Raw genomic sequence first — 26,859 nt, 5'->3', positions numbered from 1 at the left:
GACCTTGAACTTCCAGCATCTGTAAGTATGAGGAGGTAACTACCCAGACCACGGTCCTTTGTTGTGACACCTGTAGAAGCTACCACAGGTATTGAGTTTTGTCCAGTGCCTCCTCCGTATCTACGGAGATGGTCATATGCTTTAGCCCCTTAGCTCTATGGCCAGTATGGCATATCAATATATTTCCCAATACCGGACCTTCCTTGCATTCTGGAATGAATCTCCTCTGTTCTTAACACATCGTTCCTTTAATGTGCTATTGGGTTCTTTTGGATACCTTTTATTTAAAAACTTTATCATCACTATTTATAAGCAAGATCAGGGGCGCCTGGGTGGCTCAGTCGGTTAAGCGTCCGACTTCGGCTCAGGTCACGATCTCGCGGTCTGTGAGTTCGAGCCCCACGTCGGGCTCTGGGCTGACAGCTCAGAGCCTGGAGCCCGCTTCAGAGTCTGTGTCTCCCTCTCTCCCTGACCCTCCCCCCATTCATGCTCTCTCTCTGTCCCAAAAATAAACGTTAAAAAAAAGTTATAAGCAAGATCAAATCAGAAGTTTTATTTTTCAACGAAATCTTTTCACATTTGAGGATTAATGACAGGCTCACTTTACAACAAGGTTTTCTTCATTTTTTACCCCCTAGAACCATTAGGGAGGTATTGGGATTATGTGAACTTGCAAGGTGCTTCTTACACCTGGTGCTTCTTGAGGAAGATAATTCTTTATTTTTCTATTTCTTCTGTGGTAATCATTCTGTTGAGATTTAGTGTCTTTCCTAGGTTCAATTTCAAGAAGTTGCGTTTTTCTACAGATTTTCACATTTTATTTACCTTTTCGTATTTATTCCCCTCGAGTTGTAAGAAGTATTCTCGATTTTTTTATTTTTGAGTTTCACCCTTTGTCACTCCTAGGTTGTAAATTTCTGTTTTCTCCATCCTTTTCTTAAGTTGGTAAGTGGGTGGTTTGTCCATTTTGTTGGTTTTTACTTAACGAAACCCACTTTTGGATTCCCTCATGATTTCTATTGCTTTTCCATTTCCTGATGTACTAACTTCTTTATGTTTATCAAACCCTACCTTCCCCCTCTCTTTTAGTCTGTTCTTTTTCTAGCTTTTTGCATTGGTGCCTAACTTACTTATTGCCATGCTCAGTTGTTTAAGCATCTGACTCTTGATTCCAGCTGAGGTCATGATCCCAGGGTCTTGAGATCAAGCCCTGCATTGGGCTCCATGCTGAGCAAGAAGCCTGCTGGGGATCCTCGCTCTTGCTCCCTCTGCCCCTCCCCTACTGGCATGCGCATGTGTGCACGTGTTCTCTGTCTCTCTCTCAATAAATAAACATTTTTTTGATAAAAGATTTTTTTTATTACTACTGCCATATGGACTTAACGCAACAAGTTTCCGCTGGTAACTATTTTTGCTATGTCCCATAGACTTGAACAGGTCATAATTGCACCTGTACTTACCTTTAAGAATGCCTCCGATTTCATTTTGCATTTTCCCTTTGACCGAAGAGTTGTTTAACAGAGGACCTTTTGATTGTTGTTTTGGTGACGATGGTGGGGTTTTTGTTGATGTTGTTTCAGTTATTTTGTTTATTAACCCATTATGGTTTGCAAGTATTTTCTCCCATTCTGGAGGATGCTGTTTCAATTCGTTTCCTTTGCTGTGCAGAAGGTCTTTAGTTCAGTACAGTCTCATGTGTTGACTGTAGCTTTTCCTGCCAGTGCTTGTCATGGAAGGATGTTTTGGTTTGTTAATGCTGTCAACTTCTGGCTTTTTGTGGTCAGAGAATCTCGCATTATTTCTATTCCTCTAAATTCATTGAGATCTTCTTTGTGGGCTAAGAGTCAATTGTCTTAATTTTCCATGTGTACTTTCATTTTTTTTTAATGTTTACTCTTGAGAGAGAGAGACAGAGACAGAAAGACAGAGTGTGGGCAGGGGAGGGGCAGACACAGAATCGGAAGCAGGCTCCAGGCTCTGAGCTGTCAGCACAGAGCCTTGACGTGGGGCTCCAACTCAGGAACCACGAAATCATGACCTAAGCTAAAGTCCAATGTCCAACCAACTAAGCCACTCAGGTGCCTCTTCCATGTGTACTTTAAAGGAAGGCATCTTCTTTTACCTTGTTCTTTAGGTCATACGTAAGATGCACCTCAATGATCGTGCTGATTGGGTCTTCTACAGTCTTACTGAGTTTTTGTCTACATGGTATTCCTTCAGTGGAGAGAAGTGTGTGAAGTCTAATGTTAACACCTTTGACGACTTCTCTTACAATCTTTCATAGATTCTACGTTATAAGATTGTTGCTGTGCAGTGCCTGGGTGGCTCAGTCGGTTAAGTGTCCAACTCTTAATTTTGGCTCAGGTCCTGACCTCACAGTTCATGACACTGAGCCCCATGTTGGGCTCTGCGCTGACAGCGTGGAGCTTGCTTTGGATTCTCTCTCCCTCTCCGTCTACCTCTCTCTCTCTCTCAATAAATAAACTTAAAAAGAAAATTCTAAAGATAGTTGCTGTGTTACTTGAGACCTAAATACTAGTAACTATAGTATCTTCGTCGTGAACTGCAGCCTTGACATCATAACCTGTCTTCTTGGTCTTTTATCGTGCTTTCTGATCTGGATGCTACCGTCCCAGACACCCAGGTTTCTTTCTTGCATTTTCATCCTTTTTATTTTCCTTAATCATGATTTTGCATACTAAACGTGTGTCCCTTCTTTAATTGCTAACCTCCCTAGATCTCTTCTCTCTCTCTCTCTTTATTTTAGGAGTGTCTCTTCTAGGGGCACAGTTTTAGATTCTCCTTTGGCAGCCAGAACTATAAAGCCTTCTTTTAATAGGCTAAACCCATTTACATTATAATCAACATATTTTGCCTCTTCTTCATATTGTGTATTTGTGCATTTACCCACATGTATATATACCCCTATATACACATAGACACGTATATTGAAATACATATAATGGTCTTTCAATATGTGGTCTCGGGTTTTTTTAATCTTTCTATTCTTTGTCTTTTGGAAATTAGGAAGGCTTGCGTTTTTGCAAAAGTAGTTACTTTTATACCAATATCGTTATATAATTTTTAATTCCTCCTCACTTAGACCTCTTGTCTATTGACCCCCTGCTACAAACAATATCAAAATTAGCTAGCAGGCTCTTCTTCCCACTCCCATGCTTCTCCTAAGCATCTAATTTGAAATTGTATCATTTTACTCCCAGTTAATACCAAGAAGGTAACTAACTTTGGAATTATCAACTAAGGTCATCAAAGTTAATAATTCTAATTTCTGTTCAGTGAGCTACTTTAAAAAAATGTTTATTTTTTTGAGAGAGAGCGAGTATGAGTGAGGGAGAGGCAGAGAAAGAGAGGGAGAGAGAGAATCCCAAGCAGGCTCCGCACGATCATCTCAGAGCCTGACGTGGGGCTGGATCTCACCAACCATGAGATCACAACCTGAGCTGGATGGAAATCAAGAGGCAGACGCTCATGAGCCACCCAGGAGCCCCAGTAAGCTGCTATTAACTGAAAAGTCCTGTCCTGCAGGATTTATCCAAATCCCCTGCATCCTGAATTATTCAAGGCATGATGGTCAAGGGGTGTCTCTTAGGAGCTTCAAACATTTTAAATTTTTTTTTCAACGTTTATTTATTTTTGGGACAGAGAGAGACAGAGCATGAACGGGGGAGGGGCAGAGAGAGAGAGGGAGACACAGAATCGGAAATAGGCTCCAGGCTCTGAGCCATCAGCCCAGAGCCTGACGCGGGGCTCAAACTCACGGACCACGAGATCGTGACCTGGCTGAAGTCGGACGCTTAACCGACTGCGCCACCCAGGCGCGCCAGGAGCTTTAAACATTTTAAATGGGAGATGGGGCTCCCGGGTAGCTCAGCCAGTTAAGTAAATGGCTCTTAATTTTGGCTCAGGTGATGATGGCATGGTCGAGAGATCAAGCCCCACATCGGGCTCTGAGCTGGGTTCTGCTTAGGATTCTCTGTCTCCCACTCTCTCTCTGCCCCTCCCCTGTTCATTCTCTCTCTCTCAAAAAAATTATACATTTAAAGAAAACATATAATACACTCCAGGAATGATTCCCTATATGCCTGATGGCCAATCGGTCCTTGGGGCTGTGTCTTTGAGCATCTTCAAACAGTGGCAAAATCCGTGGATTTTATTGAGTGGTCAATGTCAGCCCAGCTGGGGACTGTGCTGGGTACATACAAAAAATTAGTTCTGTGTGAGTAAAGGGCACGGGACAATGTCTAGCACAGAAAATCATCATCATCACCACCACCACCCTGAACAGACATCAAAGCCGACCTCAAGACATCCCGAGTGAGCCTAACTTCCCTCTGGGAAACCACCTCTACCAAGCTCTCACTCCTTGTTGTTGGACAAGACCCGGCCTCCTCCCGGAGGATAAGCTTCAATGGTGAAGCACGTGAACAAGATCTGAGGCAATCAGTGCGTAAGTCACATTCCCTTTGATGCACTGGATGGTCCGAGGATATGCACGTGACCGGTCAGAGGCAATGAGATGCGATGAGACTTTTTGGGAATATCCCAGGAAGGACACACTATGTTCTGCTGCAAAATGTGAGGTCTGGAGACGTTGCGGCCCTTCTGTAATCGTGAAAAGAAAGCCTGTCTGGGAGGAAGCCCGTAAATGAAGCCAAGTGACAACATGTAGAGAAATAGGGTTGGGCCATATTTTTGAGCTGTGTCGAAAATTTTTTTTTTAACATTTATTTATTTTTGAGACAGAGAGAGACAGAGCATGAACGGGGGAGGGGCAGAGAGAGAGGAAGACACAGAATCGGAAGCAGGCTCCAGGCTCTGAGCCATCAGCCCAGAGCCTGACGCGGGGCTCGAACTCACGGACCGTGAGATCATGACCTGAGCTGAAGTCGGATGCTCAACCGACTGAGCCACCCAGGTGCCCCTTTTGAGCTGTGTCTAAAGGTACCCTGACTTTTCCCTTGAGTGAAACAATAGGTCTCTCTTATCCTTAGCTGACTGTTGGACTTTGCCACTTCCAACCAAGAGTCTTAAGTGACACACGATCTGATCTTTTCATTGTACTGTCATTTATTTGTGCTTCATAATTTTCCAAGTACTTGGTTTTGTCCAAATGAATCCCTTTCTCTGGGATTCCCTTTTGCCCACTCCAGATATCCAAAGTGTTTTCATTTCTTAAGATACAGGTCAATGCTGCCTTCTCTATAAAGAATTCCCCTAAGTATTCAGGGAAAATGAGCATCAACTCAACAATTTCTTCTCAAATGGTCCAGGAAACCAATGTTCTTTGTATTCTTGCAACTTCTGCACAACTTTGTAATTATTTAAAAATTTTTTAAGTTAAACATTTAAAAACTCTAAGCTCTTTGGTGGGCTTGTCATCCGTAGAGGCAACTTGACAATGGTATTATTAGTAACACTCTTCTTGTTGGGGTTGATCGCCCTAACCGTGTCCAATCTCTTCAACAAGGTAGTTGCACCCCTTGCCAGACGGGCCAACGTACCCAGGATTTACCCTGGTTCCTGGCATGTGGTAGGTGTTCTGCAAAAGTTTTTGGAATGAGTGAGTGGACACGGATGGATCCTGCACACAGGCATCAACGTGCTGATGGTACAGAAAATCCACAGAAGATTTTCAATATTTTATGTGATGTTAGAAAAGATTATTAGTGTTCTAGGGTCTTATTCCTATCTAAATAGTTAGGAGAGTAAAAAGGAGATTTGCCATCGGCTGAAATAACTTTGCTTCCCACAGACTGTGTAGCGGGATAATTGAAGATTCACGCAAGACTAATGGATTCCTTACCAAAGGAATGGAGGCATGAAGGGGACCTGATGTCGCACAATGACAACAGTAACAGCTACTTATCAGAAAAATAGATTGGATTGACTCGCTTGTGGCACTGCCCCCATTGTAATGCTAAGTACACGTTTGGCACAATTTACCTCCCTCTGCTCTGCCTTCCCCTTATTTGTGGGCACTTCTTCATCAGATGGTGGATTTGCGTGACCCTGTATATGAGTCCAATCACGTACACGGTCGCAAAACCTGCCCAACGCCGTCGTGAGCATAACACCTGACAAAACAAAAGTCCCACTCTTCAGAGTAATTAGTAAGAGAACATACTCAGCCTGGCTGCTGCAGGCCTGACCCCAAATCCTAACCTCAACCCGAAGGCCTGGACTCTCCTGTCTCAAACCTGAGCACCAGAAAGATATCGAGTGTGACATCTAATCGCGCGACTCATGTTACAGAAAGAGAATTACATCAAGACTCCATTCCTGGCCCCAGCTCAGTCAGTCCCTGTGTGACTGTGGTCAATCACTCAATGTCCCAGGTTCAGGCCACTGGTCAGACCAGTAGAGACAGTAACTGCCCTGACCTCCTCATACAGTCATGGCGAGGAGCAAATAAATAACATGTGGAAGAACTATGAACGCAAATCAGTTTCCAACACACAAAAAAATATCAATATTTAGGTGCTAAGGCAGTAGTTAAAAAGATACGAGGCATCAGAGCAAAAAAGAACGTAAAATGGGGGACGCCTGGCTGGCTCAGTTGGTTAAGCGTCCATCTCTTGATTTCAGCTCAGGTCATGATCTCAACAAGGTTCCTGAGTTCGAGCCCCGCATTGGGCTCTGCGCTTATGGTGTGGAGCCTGCATGGGATTCTCTCTGTCCCTCTCTCTCCCAGAATAAAGTAAATAGGCATTTAAAAAAATAAATATTAAGAAGGTAAAATGGATGAAGGAAATGTGTCCAGTCTCCAGGTGGAATGCAATGCCCGACTTTCCCCTCAATGATGAGGGCCTTCCACTCTACCTGGGGCTGACGGCATCACCAGGTAGGTCTACTGGTTAGACACAGCCACACACCGCAAAGCCTTATCATCTTAGCACACATCAATTCAACCCACATCTCCAGGAGATGACATCTGTGGCATGCGTACGGCAAAGAAAAGAGTGTTTATTCAGTCACTCAGATAGATGTGGCCTTCTCACCGGCATCTTCTCCCTCCTGCTTTTGCTTTCTGCTCCACCATGGATCTCCCACTCACACACGTATGTTCTTTCCTCCTAGCTCCCAGCCGCAGAAGCACTTAGACCTCCCAGAGCAGAAAATACTTCCTCCTACTGTGTGGTCTTCTAAGCAGAGGGTTTTCTTCTCTCTGTCTCCCCCAGCCCCATACCTCCAAGCGGAAGGGTCTTCTCTCCTGTCTCCTAGTGAAGATCCAGCTCCTGACCCATGTCTTTCCCATCTGCCCATACCCTCTCTCCTTTATTTTCTGCATGACCTGCTAACCCCTGCATGCAGCTAACCCCTCCCTGTGACTCCAGAGGCCCCCCTCTCCCGGGTACCGGGCCCATGTTGTCACTGTCTATGGGATATCCTCACCTGAATGTCCCAGCAGACCGTCCTGTTCACTCCAGACCCAACAAAATCTTCACCTCCCTTCTCAAACCACCTTCTACTTCAAAGTCCTGTAACTCAACCAGTCCAGTCATCCAGACTGGAAACCTTGGCATCGCCCTTGAATGCTTCCTCCTCTTCCCTGCCAGCCCCTATAAGCCCTCTCCATCCTTTCTGCTGCCACCTTCTCTCAAGTCACTATTGCGTTTCTCCCAGACACGAGCCTCCCCCCTGCCCGGGCCCCCGCCAAACATCTCCTCTCCCTAGCACAAGTGCCCAGTGTTCTCCCTAAGTTGCAGCATGCAACCCCAAATGTAAAAGGCTCCAGCTCCCAAGCCCACCTCTCACATCGCTTTCCATAGAGTTCAGTCCCCTCAATGTGGCCTTTGAGTCCCTTTCTGGCTTCGTCCTGGCCAGCACTGGCAGCTCTGTTTCCCAGTCCTCCCTCACTTGTACTTCATATCCCCCCATAAGCAGAGTATCTGCCACTACCCAAGCACGGCCTGGGCTTTCTCCACTCTGGGCCTTTGCTCACACTGGCTCTCCTTCCTGGAACACCTTCCCCACCTCCCATCTCCCCTTGGAAAAATCACTTGAGCCCCAGCTGCAATCCACCTGCCAGGAAACTTTCCCGGATCCTTGATTTTCTGCCGCCTTTATTAGAACCATGGGCTTACATACCAATCCTCTCTGCTAGATCATAAATTCCTTTAGAGAGCAGACTCGCTCATTGATGAATGCCACACAGCATCTAGCCACAGTAGCATGCAATACTTATTTGCTGTGATAAATCCATTTGTTAAAATAAATTCCCCAGCAGTGGATTCAATACCTCCTTTGAAAGGAACCTGGTTGCCTTCTGATGTCTTCATCCTCTTGAAATGTTCAGAAACCTTTTCTTCGACTTGAGGTTTCTCTTTTGAATCATCGAGATAGATTTGCTCAGCCGGCAACCACAACGCTAATCTTGAAACTTGTGAACGAGCAGTCATCCAATTCTCATGGAATAACGGAAGAACGCTACATAAGGGTCTGTGTCTACGAAGTACAAAAATGCCCAAAGAAGAAAGACGTATTACTTGAATATTTAATTAGCAGCGACGTAAGAAAACTGAAGCCAATAGAAGGAAAGTCACTCCTGATTTCTCAATTCCTGGAAAGCTTGAGCGGGGGCTGCTTTCCACGGCCAGGAGGGGAGACACATTTTGTTTCCGCGGCTGAAACAGAAGATTTTTGGAAGTAGATTTGGCAAGCCTGGAAAGGTTGACAGGGCAGAGGGAGCCAAAACGGGGTCTGAACTGTTCTGACTTCAGGGGGGTGCACTCCAGCAGCCATGCAGAGCCCCGCGCCCAGAACCCTGAGCTGGTGCATAAATAAGCACTACGCTAGCCATCTTGCCATTCCTTGTTTTTCAACAACGAGCCCCACAAATTATGAGGCTGGTCCTGGCCTGGAGCCTCTGAGGTCAGAGGAGCAGCGGACAAAGAAACACCAGGAAGGTGGTGACATCAGCGAGGCACCACATGTCCAAGGTCACTTGATTGGCAGGGAGGAGAATGCATGTTCTAGCAGAAAAAGTCCCATCTTTGCAGGAAAAGATGACACAGGATACTTTTCTCTCCTGCAAGCCAGTCTCTGAAGGCATTTTTGGACACTTTTTTCGGTCTAAAAGAATGGGAAGTAGAACCTTCCGTGAAAATTTTCAACTAAAGGTTTCCATGCGGAATCACCAGACCAATTAAAAATTCTAATATGCAAATGTCTCTGGCATATATGCTAATGAGTAGGCTTACAAATACTCCAGGGTGGCATGTCTTAACTGCAAATTATGCAGCTGCTGGTTTTCTGAAGTATGTTTCTAATTCCCTTTTAGAAGATGGTATTACATGACCATAAATAGTTTATAACCACAACTTGAGAGTTTTCTTAAATGGAGTACCTTGGTAAGGGATCATATTTCTATCACACCTAAGAAAGAACTCCTCTGTTAATTAGAAGAACGAAGAAACCTATATTTTGTAGGCAAATGCCTACACTGGAGGAACTATAGGGTTTAACTACAATATTTGTCTTGTGGCTCATTTCGGCTTTGACGATTTGACTACAGTAATTATCGCTTTCTCAGGAAATATTTAACGAAGATAATAAGATTATCACATGCACTGCTGCACTTTCTCATTGAATCTTCTCAATCGATTATTTTAATTATAGAAAAATATTAATTTGTTACTAGCCTAAGCTTGAATTTGCAGACATGTTACCAAAAAATGTACTTTATCATAAATATTTTAAAGCGCAGATATCTGCATTTATTTATACAGTGAGGTTTTAAAACTGTCTTAATGGAAACACCAACATTCTTTTAGGGAGAGCGGTTGTTCCGTTTATTTAGGAAGATACCCTGATAATACACTGATGAGGCTCAAAGGCAGAACTCTCCCCCGGGGCTGGAAACAAGTCAAGAAAGTTGCGGTGAAACTGCTCTGCATTTGGGGGCCAAGGAGAGGAGACAGAAAGACTGGAGCAGAGGCTCCCAGAGGCTTTTAAGAACACAGCAGGTGACACTTCATTGTGATCCGCAAATCTGTGCCGGCCCCTCAACTTGCCTTCAAGCCCACCGCCCACACAAATGCCTCAAGTGCAGAAACCAAGGGAAGGGGCAGCTATCCACTCGGGGTGGCAGACAGACCGTGGGTCTGACAGAAGCAGAAGATGAACGTTCCCAGCAGGAATTTACCCAAATCACAGGTGCACTTTAAGAGGGAGCATGGTGGACCCTGGGTGGCACCTGGGGATGCGCTTCATTTACGAGTCTCTATTTTGGGGGCGCATGGGTGGCTGAGTCAGTTAAGCGTCCGACGTCAGCTCAGGTCATGATCTCACGGTTCGTGAGTTCAAGCCCCGCATGGGGCTCTGTGCTGACAGCTTGGAGCCCGGAGCCTGCTTCCGACTCTGTGTCTCCCTCTCTGGCCCTGCCCCACTCACGCTCTGTCTCTCTTCTTCTCAAAGTAAAAAAACATGAAAAAATTTAAGTCTCTTTTTTGGCATGACCATTAGTTTTCTTTTCTTGTTTTTTTTTTTTTAAATGTTTGTTTCTTAGAAAGAGAGCCAGTGAGCACAAGCGGGGGAGGGGCAGAAAAGAGATGTGGGGGGCAGGACAGAGGATCCAAAGCAGGTTCTGGGCTGACAGCAGAGAACCTGATGCCAGGCTCAAATGCATGAACCACAAGATCATGACCTGAGCTGAAGCTGGACGCTTAACCAATCGAGCCACTCAAGTGCCCCACCATTAATTTTCAAAAAGAAACTGCTTTTCCCTAGGAGGTTTTTCCCATATGAATTTTTTCCTGATTTGGGAGATTTGCCATGACTCTCAACAGAGCATCTCGCTAGCCCCCCCCCCCCCCCCCCCATGATCCCTACCCTGTCCCCTGAAAGGCTTTGCTTTGGGCAAGGCACATAAAGAACGAACAAAGAAGTCCCTGCTTCTTCTGTCGGGTGTTTCTCTCACTTTCTCAGTATGAACTACAAGGTGTCAGATGTCCCAGCCCTATGGAATCCTATGGAATATTCTCTTTTTTTTAATATTTATTCATTTTTGAGAGAGACACAGAGTGTGAGCAGGGGAGGGGCAGAGAGAGAGGTAGACACAGAACCTGAAGGTCAGAGAAGCAGATGTGATGCAGCCAAGGAGCCTTCTAGAAGGTAGAAAAGGTGATGAAACAGATTTCCCCCCCCCCCACCCCTCGAGCCTCCGGGAAGAAGCACCAGCCTGAATTTTAGTTCCCTAAGACCCATTCTGGACTTCCCTTGTGAGTACACTAAGCCACCCGGTTTCTCCAGGGGAAGTTCCCATGGTTGAGTCTTTCTTGTGTTTTTATTTAGTTTTGAGAGAGAGCACAAGCAGGGGAGGGGCAGAGAGTAATGCAGACAGGGGATCCCAAGCGGACACTGCCCGATGCAGGGCTCAAACCCACTGACGGTGAGATCGTGACCTGAGCTGCGGTCCGATGCTTAACCAACCGAGCCAACGGGTGCCCCCACGGAAAGCAACTTAATCACATCAGCAAAGTCCCTTTTGCCACGTAAGAGAACATGTTCCAGGTTCCAGGACGAAGGCAGCACGAGCCTTAGGGGCACCATTCAGCCGACCACAGCCTTCTTCCCGGGACCTGAGTAAACAGCAGCAGCTCTCTGCCCAGCTTAGGAGCCCACTCGCGGGTACAGCGCCACCAGGGGTGGGGGCAGCGGGGGCCCAGGTTGCAGGAGACCAGGGGTGGAAGGTCAGGGAGGGCTCCCCAACATTCTTTCTTTCAGATTAACAACAAATCATTTTTAGTATGGGCAAAACCCCAAATGTTTCATGGAACACACTTACACTAAAAGTATTCATTGTTTATCTGATGTTCACATTTAACTGGGCAGCCTGTATTTTCATTCGCTAAATCTAAAAACCCTTGAGGAACTCACAGAAGTAGTTTCACGGCATCTGGAAGGGAAAGTACTTTGAGGAAGCTAATGTCCTACAATGATGCCCTCAGAGAGGTTTGCTATTGCAATTACAGTCCGTACAGAACTCATTGATTTTATAAATTACAATCAGAACCCCCTTAACGCTTTCTTATTTCCACATTAATACTTCCCTGATCTTAATTTTATTATCTTTTCTAATGTAGATTTTCTACATTTTTGAAACTTGGCCAGTTTTTCCCAGGTAATAAATATGTATTTAAAAATGTGATTCTGGGGGCGCCTGGGTGGCGCAGTCGGTTAAGCGTCCGACTTCAGCCAGGTCACGATCTCGCGGTCCGTGAGTTCGAGCCCCGCGTCAGGCTCTGGGCTGATGGCTCAGAGCCTGGAGCCTGTTTCCGATTCTGTGTCTCCCTCTCTCTCTGCCCCTCCCCTGTTCATGCTCTGTTTCTCTCTGTCCCAAAAATAAATAAACGTTGAAAAAAAAAAAAAATGTGATTCTGGGGCACCTGGATGGCTCAGTCAGTTAAGCATCTGACTCCGGCTCAGGTCATGATGGGACAGTTCGTGAGTTCAAGCCCCGTGTGGGGCTCTCTGCTGTCAGCACAGAGCCCTCTTTGGATCCTCTGTCCCCCTCTTTCTCTGCCCCTCCCCTGCTCGCGCATGCACACGCTCACTGTCTCTCAAAAATAAATAAACGTTGGGGCGCCTGGGTGGCTCAGTCGGTTAAGCGGCCAACTTCGGCTCAGGTCATGATTTCATGGTCCGTGAGTTCGAGTCCTGCGTCGGGCTCTGTGCTGACAGCTCAGAGCCTGGAGCCTGCTTCCGATTCTGTGTCTCCCTCTCTCTCTGCCCCTCCCCGACTCATGCTCTGTCTCTCTCTGTCTCAGAAATAAATAAACATTAAAAAAAATTAAAAAATAAAAATAAAAAATAAAAATAAATAAACATTAAACAACAGTTATTCCAACAACATATCAAATTACAGTTTTTTGTTTTCATAAAGCAGAGACTCTACCTGTCACCTTCAATACGCAGATGTGTGGCTCACTGAGTCAAACTCACGACTATCAAAGTTCCTTCAAGACATGAAGTCAAGCTAACACCATAAGCAGTTATATTCTTTATGCATCAGAAAATTCCCAGAGGTCAGTGGCACCCGGACCTCAGGCGTTAAGCGTGTTTAGTGGCATCTGGAGCTCAGTTGTTTAAGCGTCCAACCTCAGCTCAGGTCAAGACCTCACAGCTCATGAGTTCGAAGCCCCGCGTCGAGCTCTGTGCTGACAGTTCAGAGCCTGGGGCCTCCTTAGGATTCTGCATCTCCCTCCCTATCTGCTCCTCCCCGGCTGGTGCTTTGTGGTGTGTGTGTGTCTCTCTCTCTCTCTTTCTCAAAAATAAACAAACATTAAAAAAAATTCCCAGAGGTCTTTTGTAAAGGCTTAGAACTCTTCAACAGCATTACAAGCTAGGCATTAAAAAGAGTTTCAAGTAAATTGCTGCATCATGGAAGCTTCCCTACGCGGTGGACAGCCAGAAGTGTGAGCAAGCCCCAGGAATGATTTGACATCAGTTCTGAAGAGTGTATAGTGTTGCTTGAATGAACAATGACCTGAATAGTCTAGACCATCCCTGTCCAACAGAAGTAATCTCAGTCACACAGTTATAATTTTCGGGTAGCCACACTTAACAATAAAAGAAACAGGGCGAGTTAATTTTAATGATATACTGTTTTTCACCCATCATATCCAAAGTGTTATCTTAAAGCATATAATCAACATAAGCAATCTTAATGACATATTTTAAATTATTTTCCTACTAAGTCTTTTAAATCTGGAGTATATTTTATACTTCTAGCACAGCACAGCTACGGGGAGGGGAGGAGTAGCCTCATTTCCAGTGCTGACAGCCACACATGACCTGCTGGGTTCCATATTGGATAGGACATCCCCACAGCATTCCTAGACAACCAATCACATTAGGTTTTCCTAAACGTTAGAACCCCAGCGACTCAGTGATGGTCCACGCTGATGGACAGCGATAGGGTATTTCTGGACCCCCCACGGCACCAAGGAGTGTTTTTTTTAAATACCAAACAGCCACCCCATTTGTTTCCACCATCAATCTTTCAAACATAAAAGACCCTGCTCAGACACCCAAAGGGGATTAGCTGGAATCAAGCAATTAGTAGAGAGCTGGATGCTAATGTATTCCTTGACACCTACAGGAAAGGAGAAACGGTAAATTTAACAGCTCAGGGCTGAGGACAAGAAGGGTCGTCAGCTTTCTAAAACAGAGCAAGTTTCTGAACCTGACTCAAACAAAAAATGATTTTCAATCCTGTGAAGAAGAGCTGTGACATTTTAAATCTTCTAGAATAAACTGAAGCCTGGGGTCCTAGGGCCCCTGGACTCCAGGGAGGAGGCATTCAGGTGAATCGTGATCTTTCTAGGCAAAAGCATTTGGAACTGGAGTCCCACGGGCTCTTGGGAAAGATGAAGGGACTTTCAGACCCTGTGTGGTGGTGAGCCTGTGGCCCTCCCAAATAGGAATGAGACCATCACCCCCTGCCAGACACCCGGGGGGACTCCAGGCGCAGCTGGAGAGGAGAATCTGGGACAGGTGAGCTGCACGGAAATCCTCTATCACAGAAGACCAGTGGCCCCAGTCGGCCCCACCCCTTGGAAATTCTCTGCACGCCTGTATAGTGGTGTCCACCCACCTGTACAGGATGGGGAGGAAGCTGGCGCCCAGGTGAAATATCAGTTTCATTCCTCTTTGGGACATATATAAGAACTCAGCGATGTGTCCAATAAACGCCCGGAGTCTACAAGTTCACATGCTCTGTTCTGAGGTTAACAAATATACGTTAGGAGTTGGCAATTCTTTCTTTGGAGCATAAGATCTTAGGGCGTGGAAGGTTTTCACCACTTACAAGACCACCGTGAACAGACGGAGATTGCAACTGTCCGAACATTCATACGATGACAATGGGAGCAAAAGTCCCACGGTCCACATTGGATGCAATGGCCACGTTTGACAGAAGGGAGGCTGGTCTAATTTTCCAAATGCATCTTCAGCCCCAGTGACTTGTGCTCCCGATCGGAATTCCTCTCGCCAACACGTGTGACGCTTTGGCCTCTCACCCAGGGAAGAAAATGGATGCAGCCAGCAGCATCGTTCTGAATATTCTTCCGAGCACCAACTGTGATTGTGCCAGGGGCAAAGAGCTGAGGATAACTAATCCTGCTCTAAAAGATCTACAGGTATCAGCATCTGATGATAATGGCTGCGTTATATTCAAATAATAACTTACGGGAAGCGGAACTTCTCACCCAGAAGACTCTCTAGCACCAAATGCCATTTCCAGGTCCCTGTCTGTACCACGAAGAGAGGCTGATACCGAACCTCTGAGACTAATAATCTAAAATAGACATCTTCCTTTTGGAAGATTTGTGTTGAGGGGGATTTTCGGAAGAAGTGTGAAAATATGATGCCCTGACTCCAGGCTGCTTCTTAGGACAGCGTAGGTTCCAAAGTCCACAGAGTGACTGTCCCTTTGCTGGTCCTTCTGGGGTGGAGAGAGTCACAGCCTCACAGATGTCCTCATCTGGCTTTACATCATCCTGACCTTGGGGAGACCTGACTCACAGTGAAAGCCCCCTCAGGGGTGCCAGTCACTTACACACGTGGTTTTAACAACCCCTGGGGAGGCCTAAGGGAGCCACTGTGGCCCAAAGGGGTTACATGCCTTGTCCTCCTGCCACTCCAGCTGCAACGCACCTGTACCCGGAAAAGCTTTACTCACCAGACACCAGGCTGCTGCTTCACCCAGGAAACCAACCAGTTCTTAAGGGCATTAAATACAAAGCTGGAGAACGGGCATAGTCGGCCATGCCAAGTGCAGGCCAGCATCAGTATCGCCTGGGCGGTAGTTGGAAACACAGGGTCTCAGGGGCACCTGGGTGGCTCAGTCAGTTGAGCACCCAACGTGTTGGTTCCAGCTCAGCTCATGATCTCACAGTTTGGTGAGTTCGAGCCCCACGTCGGGCTCTGCACTGACAGCACAGAGCCTGCTTGGGATTCTCCGTCTCCCCTCTCTCCGCACCTCCCCCACTCGCGCTGTCTCTGTCCCTCGCAAAATAAATAAACTTAAAAAAATAAAATAAATAAATAAATGTAGAGTCTCCGAATCCAGTCCAGACAGGCACAGTCAGTTTTCACAACTCCAAGGACTCCGATGCTCGCTGACGTTCGAGATGCCCTAGGCTGAGTAACAAGGCTCACGGCGCTAGACCTGAAAAAGTTAAAGCCAAATGCAGCCTCCTCCAACAAAAAAAAAAAAGCAAACCAGGTGTGCTTCTTTCCATTTATTCACTCAAGACTCAGTTGGCTACCACTCTGTTGGACTCTGCTGGGCCCTGAGATGCGGTGTGGAGCCCACCAGGCTCGCTCCTGCCTTGTTTATGTCACCTTTGTCTGGTATCCTGCAAATGCCACCCTGCTCGTACCCAGTGACGGCCGCACAACATCATGAACGCGTGTCCTGCCGCTGAATTATACGCTTTAAAATGGTTACACTTGAAAAAAAAATTACAAGGCAAAGACAACACCAAGAAAAAACTCAGCCTGAAGAGAAAAAGCAAGTATCAGAACCAGATTCAGGTGTAACACAGAAGCTGGAGTTAGCAGAGAATGTAAAGCAGTTACCATCAATATTTAAGGGTTCTAAGGGAAAAAGGGAACAACATACAAGCACAGATGGGAAATGTAAGCAGCGAAATAGAAATTCTGAGAAAAATTGAAAGGTGATATAAGAAATCAAAAATTGTAACAGAAATGAAGAATGTTCTTGATGGGTTCATCAGCAGAATGGACGTGGCCAAGAAAGAATCAGTGAGCTGAGAAATAGGTCAGTAATGGGGTGCCTGGGTGGCTCAGTTGGTTAAGCATTCAACTCTTGGTTTCCACTCAGGTCATGATCTCACAGTTCATGAGTCCAAGCCCCACATCCAGCTCTGCACTGACAGTGTGGAGCCTGCTTGGGATTCTCTCTCTCTCTTTCTCTCTCTCTCTCGCTCTGTCTCTCTGCCCTTCCCCTGCTCTGTCTCTCTCTCTCTCAAAATAAATAAACTTAAAAACAATCTTAAAAAAACACAGGTCTAGCTTTCCAAACTAAAATGCAGAATGAGATACACACAACATCCAAGAGTGACAGCACAATTTCAAAAGGTGTAACACACGTGTAATTAAAACATCCTCAGAAAGAGGGGACAGAATAGAACATTTGAATAACGATGGCGAAGAACTTACCAAAATTAATAACAGATACCAAATCACGGTTCCAGAATTTCAGAGAACATTACGTAGAATAAACACCAAAAAATCTACGCATAAATAGTCATGTCATATTCAAACTGGAGAAAAACCAATGAAAGAGAAAACTCTCGCAAGAATCCAGAGGAAGAGAAACAACTACCTCACCAACAGATGGCCAAAACCAAGAATTTGAGCAGACATTTCATCAGAATCCATGCAAGAATGAGACAACGAAGCGAAACATTTTCTGTTAAAAGAACAAAAACACCAATCTGGAATTCTGTATTCAGAGAAATTACTCCTCAAAAGTAAAGTGAAAGATCTTCTCGGATCAACATAAACTGAGGAAATTCATCACCTGTCCAGTAAAACACGTTAAGAGATTTCTCACACAGAAGAAAATGACGTAGGTCAAAAACATGTATCTACATACAGAAGTGCACTGGAGAAGGAATAAATGAAGGCAAAGCAAAATCTTTTTTATTATTCTTAATTGATCTAAGAGACAACTATTTGCTTGAAGTAGGGTGATTACCACAAATGGATAAGTAAAACGGGTGACAGCGATGTCACAGGATGAGAGGGAGATACTGGGAATTCCCTTTTATAAAATAACCTCAATATACATAAAGTGGAATCATGTTACTTGCAGGTAGACTTCAATTGTTTAACAACAAATGCTGTATTAAAAAAAGAGAGAATACTGTAACCTCTTAAAGCAACCATTAAAACAAATTTTAATGTTCATTTTTGAGACAGAGAGCACAAGTTGGGGAGGGGCAGAGAGAAGGGGGCAGAGGATCTGAAGTGGGCTCTGTGCTGACAGCAATGAGCCTGATGCGGGGCTCGAACCCACAAACCACGAGATCATGACCTGAGCCAAAGTTGGACGCTCAACCAACTGAACCACCCAGGTGCCCCAACCATTAAAATTTTTAAGAGAACTATAATTGATACACTAAGAGAGTAGATAAAGTATAATCACTTGACATGCTCAGATAAGAAAAAAAGGCTGTGACAATGAGTGGGAAACAGTTACAAACACAGTAGATATTAATATTAATCCAAATACATCAAGAATCACATTAAATATGAATTGTTTAAATACTATAATTGAAGACAGAGATTGTCAGAGGAAAATAAGACCCAAATACATGTGAAACTAACTAAAGTTCAATGGAAAAGAATGGATAAAAAGACCACATTAATCACTATTCTAGGGGTGCCTGGTGGCTCAGTCCATTGAGTGTCCAACTCCTGATTTCAGCTCAGGTCATAATCCCAGGATCATGGGATTGAGCCCCACTTTGGGCTCTGTGGTGAGTGTGGAACCTACTTAAGATTATCTCTCTCTCCCCCTTGGCCCCTCTCCTCCACTGTGCTCTCTCTAAAACAAAATATTAAAAAAAAAAAAAAAAAGAAACAACTATTCTAAAAAAAGCTATATTAATTCAAGTTAATAGCTATATTATTTTCAAACAAAGCAGATTTTAAAACAAGGAAAATTACCAGGGGAACTACATAATGACATAGGAGTTAATTCTCTAAGAAGACACAACAGTCCTAAAGATTTATGCACTTAACAGCATCAAAATACATGAGGCAACATTTGAAACAACTGAACGGAGAAACACACAAATCCACTGTTAAAGTTAGAGCTAAACACTTCCCTGTCAGTAACTGATAGACCAAAGTGGACATAAAATCAATAAGGATATAATAGACCTGACTAATACCATCAATCAACTTGATCTAATTGCCATTTATATCCCACAACAGCAGTATGGACACTCTTCCCAAGGTTGTGTAGAATATTCAGCAAGGTGGACCACATTCCGGGCCACCAAACACATCTTAATAAACTTAAAAGAATAAAAATCACAGGCCACAAAGGAATTTAACTGGAAATCAATAACAAATATAACTGGAAATTCTCAAAAATTTGAAATTTAAGCAATACACTTTTAAATAATAAATGCATCCCAGAAGAAATGTCAAGAGAAATGTAAAAATATTTTTTTAATGTTTTTATTGTTTCTCATTTTTGAGAGAGAGAGAGAGACAGAGAGACAGAGAGCAAGCAGGGAAGGGGCAGAGAGAGAGAGGGAGACACAGAATCGGAAGCAGGCTCCAGGCTCTGACAGCTCAGGACAGAGCCTGACGCGGGGCTCAAACTCACAGACCGCGAGATCATGACCTCAGCTGTAGTCAGCTGCCCGACTGACTGAGCCACCCAGGCGCCCCTAAATGTAATAATATTTTGAACTGAATTGACAATACAACTTATCAAAATTTGTGGGATACAGTGAAATCAGTGCTTAGAGAAAAATACACAGCCCTGAACTGCACTTATTGGAAAAGAAGAAAACCATAATAGCAATAATCTATCCATTCATCTTAAAACAAACAAACAAACAAACAAACAAACCTACTAGAGGGGGCGCCTGGGTGGCTCAGTCAGTTGAGCATTCAACTCCTGACTTCGGCTCAGGTCGTGATCCCAGGGTCATAGGATCAAGCCCCATTTAGGCCTCCGTGCTGAGCATGGAGTCTATTTGGGATTCTCTCTCTCCCTCTGCCCCTCCCCTGCTCACATGCTCTCTCTCTAAAATAAAAAATAATAATAAAGTAAAAAAAAAAAAAAACCCAGAAAATGAAGAGCTAGTTAATCCTAAAGCAGGAAAAGAAATAATAAAAAATAGGGCAGAAATCCATAAAATTGAAAACAGAAAAATAAGAGAAAAAAATCTATAAACCAAAAGACCAATAAAATTGCTCAAGCTTTCCTGGCCCCCTCCTCCAGGGGTGTGGGGAAAATGGCAAAGGTCAACTGGCTACTTCCCCAGGGAATAGGGATGTGAGTGCACTCACTAGGGGGCAGGGTGCTGCTGGTTGGGGGGGGGGGCTGGGAATGGTGGTGGGAGGAGATAGAGAGGCAAATGTGTGAGACTCCAGCCCCTCCTCCCGGGGCCACCCCAGGGGGTGGGGGAGGAACCCCCAGTGTCCTGCCACAACCTGCCTTGTATAAGCATGTACATTTTTTCATAACGTTTTGAACAAGGTTCATATTGACTCAAGTTTAAAAACAAAAAGTATGGGGCGCCTGGGTGGCACAGTCGGTTAAGTGTCCGACTTCAGCCAGGTCACGCTCTCGCGGTCCGGGAGTTCCAGCCCCGCGTCAGGCTCTGGGCTGACGGCTCAGAGCCTGGAGCCTGTTTCCGATTCTGTGTCTCCCTCTCTCTCTGCCCCTCCCCCGTTCAAGCTCTGTCTCTCTCTGTCCCAAAAATAAATAAACGTTGAAAAAAAATAAATAAATAAATAAAATAAAATAAAAAAAATAAAATAAATAAAATAAATAAAAAAAACAAAAAGTATGACTGAAACATTTTTACAGGGTCTAGTGCACCAGTGCTGATGTGAGGGGTTGTGTATGTGAGTGAGAAAAAAGTGTGTATTCTGGTGGCCTGAAGCTTTACTGGATGAGGATGTGTGAACGTGCAGAGATACATTTAGTGACACAGTGTAGAGAGGTGAAAAAAAGGCAAAAATTCCAAATGTATATTTTTTCTTAGTGCCCTTTCCTTGCCCCCAAAATTCTCACTTCCTGTTACTGTATTACCCTTGGTATTAGGAACTCTAAGCCATGTGGGACAGCATCCTTCCCCTTCAACCGTAGATGTTGCCCTAGGTCCGTTGGCCTCTTGCAGTGACAGACAACTCCAGCTAAAAGTGTTTGGTGTTCTTAGCTTCATCCTTTCTCCCACTTTGCTCATCCTCATCCTCAGACAGATGCCTCTTGCTTTTATAAGTCGGATGTAACTCTATGATTTAGGGTTCTCAGTCTCTGTAAAGGTAGAGACCAGAGAGAAGGAACTGAGCCAGTTGCTCTCCTGTTGAGCGATTTGGATGAGTCCGCCAGAGGCCTGATTGTATGGCCCGTAACTTTGAGTGTTCCCCAGCCCTTGAGGAAGTGTATGTGGATGTGTGCGCGTGCATATTTATATATGTAGCCTGCACTCGTGAATGCATGAACTGGAGGAAGTTACTACAGTGGAGGGGTTCTTAATAACAAGGTCCGCCTCGCATGAAGTATTTAACAATCTCTCACCCTTTAAAAATATACATTTTTAGGTGGCCCCTGGGTGGCTCAGTCGGTTAAGCGTCCGTCTTCGGCTCAGGTCATGATCTCGCGTTTTGTGAGTTCGAGCCTGCGTCGGGCTCTGTGCTGACGGCTCGGAGCCTGGAGCCTGCTTCATAGTCTGTGTCTCCTCTCTCTCTGCCCTTCCCCTGCTCATGCTGTCTCTCTCTGTCTCTCAAAAATAAATAAACATTAAAAATTAAGAAAAAAATTTTAAAAAAAAAAAATAAAAATATACATTTTTATAAAATAAAAACCATAATAAATGTTTTGAATATTAAAAAATTAACCTACAGAAGAAAATTAATAGAGAAAGCTATTTGCCTTGTACTGTTTCCACAATTGCTGCTGCTGCTGCTGTAAGTTGTATGCATCTCTAGTTCAGCTCTTGCCCATGGGACAGGCATCAATTAGGTTTTATCTTTATTTCTCTCCTCTACCCCAGAAACAAGCCTATTAATTTTTTTTTCCTTCTCCTCTGGCGACTGTGTGGTGAATCCTTTCTTGCGTGATCAGGTTGCGGATAGACTTGTAAGGGTGTTTGCTGCATACGGTGTAAGCATTGTGACCCCCAACAAACTTCAATGGTTTCTACTGAAAAAAAAAAAAATAAAAAAAATAAAATAAAAATAAATAAAATGAAATACAATAAAATAAATAAAATAAATAAATAAATAAAATAAAATAAAATATAAAATAGCTCAAGCTCTAGGCAAGCTAATCAAGGAACAAAGAGAAAATACAAATTATCAGTATAGGGGCGCCTGGGTGGCTCAGTCGGTTGAGCGTCCGACTTCAGCTCAGGTCATGATCTCACGGTCCGTGAGTTCCAGCCCCACGTCGGGCTCTGTGCTGACTGCTCAGAGCCTGGAGCCTGTTTCAGATTCTGTGTCTCCCTCTCTCTCTGACCCTCCCCTGTTCGTGCTCTGTCTCTCTGTCTCAAAAATAAATAAACATTAAAAAAATTAAAAAAAAAAAACAAATTATCAGTAATGTATTCAAAAGTTTATCACTACTGATCCCATAGACATTAAAATAAAAGAAGAAATAAAAGACTCTATATGCCTACAAATTTGATAATTTAGATAAAATGTGGCAATCCCTTGAAAGACACAAACTCACACAAGGAGATATAAACAACCTGAATAGCCTTATATCTTTTAAAGAAATTGAATTAATAATTAATACCCTTCCAAAAAAGAAGCATCAGATCCACATAGCTTTATGGGTGAACTTTACTAAATATTAAGTAAGAACTGATGCCACTTCTGCACAGTATCTTCCAGAAAATAAAAGCAGTGGAGGGGCGCCTGGGTGGCGCAGTCGGTTAAGCGTCCGACTTCAGCCAGGTCACGATCTCGCGGTCCGTGAGTTCGAGCCCCGCATCAGGCTCTGGGCTGATGGCTCAGAGCCTGGAGCCTGTTTCCGATTCTGTGTCTCCCTCTCTCTCTGCCCCTCCCCCGTTCATGCTCTGTCTCTCTCTGTCCCAAAATAAATAAACGTTGAAAAAAAAAAAAAAAAAAAAAAGCAGTGGAAACATCCCTAAATTCATTTTATGAGACCAGCATTACCCTAATAGCAAAATCAAATAAAGACATTACAAGAAAGGGGAATTACAGACTAATATCTTTCTTAAACATAGACTCAAAAATCCTCAAAAAACACTAGAAAATCAGACCCAACAAGGCATAAAAGTATTCTATTCCACCACCCAGTGGTATTTATCGCAGGAATGCAAAGCTGGTTCAACATCTGAAACTCAATCAATGTAATCCACCACATTAACAAACTAAAGAAAAAATCATATCATTTTATCAATTGACACCAATAATGCATTTAACAAAATCCAAAACACATTCATGATTCAACAACAACAACCTCTCGGCAAACGAGGAATAGTAGGAAAGTTCCTCAGTCTGGTAAAGAACATCTACAAAAACCCTACAGTTAATATCATACTTAATGTTGTGAAACTGACCAATTTCTCTCTAAACCAGGAATAAGACAAGGATGTTCTCTCTCACCTGTACTTCACACTGGAAGTACAAACTAGCAAAATGAAATAAGAGAAGGAAGTAAATGGTATGCAGATTAGAAAGGAAGAAATAAAACTCTCTGTTCTCAGTAGAAAATGCGAAACAACTAAACAAACAAAACAAAACAAAAAAAACCAAACAACTCTTGGCATGAATAAGAGAGTACAGCAACATTACAAGACACAAGGTTAATATACCAAAGTCAATTCCTCTCCTTATACCAGCAACAAACAATTGGAATTTGAGATGAAAAGCAAGATAATTTACAATAGCATTCCCAGAATGGAATACTTAGGTATAAATCTAACAAAATGTGTATAGGATCGATATGTGGAAACCTACAGATTTTGTGATGAAAATCAAAGATCTATCCAATTAGAGAGATTCCATATTCGTGCAACAGAAGACTTAGCATTGTTACGACATAAATTCTTCCCAATGGGATCTACAGATTCTGATTAATCCCAATCAAAATATCAGCAAGCGAGTTTGTAGATATCAACAAAATAATCGTACAGTTTATAGAAAAAAGCAAAAGACCTAGAATAGCATACACAATATTGAAGGAGCACAAAGTTGGAAGAGTCACACTACTTGATTTCAAGAGCTACTTTACGGCTACAGTAATCAAGACAGTGTGGTATTGGTGAACGAATAGGCATATATGATCAGTAGAACAAAATTAAAAGCCCAGCAGGGCGCCGGGGTGGCTCAGTCAGTTGAGCGTCCAACTTCAGCTCAGGTCACGATCTCATGGCTTGTGAGTTCGAGTCCCATATTGGGATCTGTGCTGACAGCTCAGAGCCTGGACCCTACTTGAGATTCTGTGTCTCCCTCTTTCTCTCTGCCCCTCCCCCACTCATTCTCATTCTCTCTCTCTCTCTCTCTCTCTGCCTCAAAAATAAACATTAAAAACGAAAAGCCCAGAGACAGACCCACGCAAATAGAGTCAAACAGATCTTTGCAAAGAAGCAGAGACAATTTAGTGAAAAACATGATATTTTCAATACTGTGTGCAAAAATAATAACCCAGACACAGACCTTACACTTTACACAAAAATGGACTAAAAATGCATCATGGACCTAAACACAAAATGCAGAACTAATTCAACTTCTTGAGAACACATAGGAGAACATCTACATGACTTTGGGTCTGGTGCCGAGTTTTGAAATACAACACCAGGGGAATGATCTGTGCAAGAGAAAAGTGGTAAGTTGGACTTTATTTTAATTAAAACATGCTCTGCAGAAGACACTGTTAAGAGAGTGAAAAGATCAAGCCACCAACTGGGAGGAATTATTTTCAAAATACACATCTGATAGAGGATTTGTATCCAAATATGCAAAGAACTGGTGAAACCCAACACTAAGAAAACAAACAACCCAATTAAAATTGGGCCAAATAGGGGCGCCTGGGTGGCTCAGTCAGTTAAGCGTCCGACTTCGGCTCAGGTCATGATCTCGCGGTTTGTGAGTTCAAGCCCCGCGTTGGGCTCTGTGCTGACAGCTCAGAGCCTGGAGCCCACTTCAGAGTTTATGTCTCCCTCTCTCTCTGCCCCTCCCCTGCTCATGCTCTGTCTCTCTCAGTCTCAAAAATAAATAAAACATTAAAAAATAAAATAAAATAAAATTGGGCCAAAGATCTGAACTGACACCTCAACAAAAATGATATACAGATAGCAGATGAGTGTATAAATAGGTGCTCAATATCATCTGTCCTCAGGGAATTGCAAGGTAAAACAATAACCTATGTGCATACCTATTTGAGTGGCTAAAATCCCCAAAAAAATGACAAGACCAACTACCAGAAACAATTCAGGACAACAGGAACTGTCACTCCTTGCTGTTGGAAGTGTAGAATGGTACCACCCTCCGGAAGGCAGTTTCTTACAAACTAAACATTGTCTTGCCAGAACACCTAACAACTGCACTCATAAGTATTTACCCAAATGTTCTGAAAACTTGTGTTCGAACAAAAAAACTGCAGACATGTGCTTACGGCAGGTTCACTCACAATCGCCAAAAACAGAAAGTAACCAAAAAGTCCACTAATAGGTACATGGATAAACAAACTGTGGTACGTCCATGCAATGGAATATTATTCAGACCTATCGAATCATGAAAAGACATGAATTAATTCTAAATGCATACTGCTAAGTGAAAGACACTAATCTGAAAAGGCTACATTCTATATGATTCCAATTCTATGATATTCTGGAAAAGGCGAACTATAGAGACACTAAAGAGATCTTTGGTTGCCAGGGGTGCCGGGTGGGGGTGCGAGGGTTGAGAAGAAAACACACAGGATTTTTATGGCAGCAAAACTATGCTGTCTGACACTGTCATGGGGAGTACAAGACAATAAACACTTGCCAAACCCATAAACTGGACAGCACAAAGAGTAAACCTTAATGTATGCAATTGGGCAAAATTAAAAAAAAAATCACAGGATGCTGGGGTATCCAGATGGAAGGCAGAATGCGACTGAAGAATCTAAATGTATTAAAAATACATGAAATGCAGGGCGCCTGGGTGGCTCAGTCAGTTGAGCATCCGACTCTTGATTTCAGCTCAGGTTGTGATCTCACAGTTCGTGAGGTTGAGCTCCGCGTCGGGCTCTGTGCTGACAGTTCAGAGCCTGCTTGGTGGGATTCTCCCTCTCTCTCTGCCCCTCCCCTCTCAAAATAAATAAATAAACATTTAAAAATATACACGAAGCAAGCACACCGAATGGGGTGAGCAATAAGGTATGGATCTAGAAAAGCCTGGAAATGAGTAGAGGCTGAAGACCAAAGACAAAGGCAACCATACATAAGCACCTAAGCTGACAAAGCTGTTTGCCATGAAGGTGTGTGTGAACAATCCCATTACGCATTTGTATAAGCAGTTAACAAGTGGCAGGAGTCCGGTTTCTCAAGTGGGAGTGGAGGTGGGGGCTACAGGTGAGCAAGGAAAGGCAGCCACACTGTCCCTGTGGGAATAATTAAGGCTGGAGACAGGCGTTCAGTTTGATGCAGACGGTTACACAGAGAGTATTTATTGCTGTGTGTGTGGGCATGGGTTAGCATTACACACTTATATCTGCTGCTCTGTCCGCTGGGAGGATCTAAAAGAAAGCCCAGTAGCAACGAGCACACCTAGCACCCAGATGTTGGTTTCTAAAACCATTCTCCAATACAAGAACACAGGGCTCCCTAGAGAGATGGCTGATTCTTGGACTAGGACAGGAAATCGACCATTTCCTGGAAATGCGAACTGGTGTGGCCACTCTGGAAACCAGGAATTGTATTACCAGGTAGTTACCCAAAGGATACAGGTGTGCTGTTTTGAAGAGACTCGTGCACTCCGATGTTTACAGCAGCCATATCGACAACAGCCAAAGTACGGAAGAGCCCAAGTGTCATTGACAGATGAATGGATAAAGAAGATGTGGTAGGGGCGCCTGGGTGGCTCAGCTGGTTAAGCGTCCGA

General features: G+C 43.9%; 1 long non-coding RNA gene across 1 annotated transcript; it reads left to right on the top strand.

Moving 5' to 3' along the window:
* Nucleotides 1–1,301: 1,301 nt before the first annotated feature.
* LOC115527381 lies at nucleotides 1,302–21,306 on the top strand. The gene is made up of 3 exons (XR_003972908.1): nucleotides 1,302–1,312; nucleotides 6,042–6,050; nucleotides 20,869–21,306. It is a non-coding gene; the product is annotated as an uncharacterized LOC115527381 (long non-coding RNA).
* The last annotated feature ends 5,553 nt before the right edge of the window (nucleotides 21,307–26,859 follow it).

The sequence above is a fragment of the Lynx canadensis genome, chromosome D2 (assembly GCF_007474595.2).
Source record: "Lynx canadensis isolate LIC74 chromosome D2, mLynCan4.pri.v2, whole genome shotgun sequence".
In the NCBI taxonomy this organism is placed as follows: domain Eukaryota; kingdom Metazoa; phylum Chordata; class Mammalia; order Carnivora; family Felidae; genus Lynx; species Lynx canadensis.
This window is presented reverse-complemented; position numbering and strand designations above follow the sequence as displayed.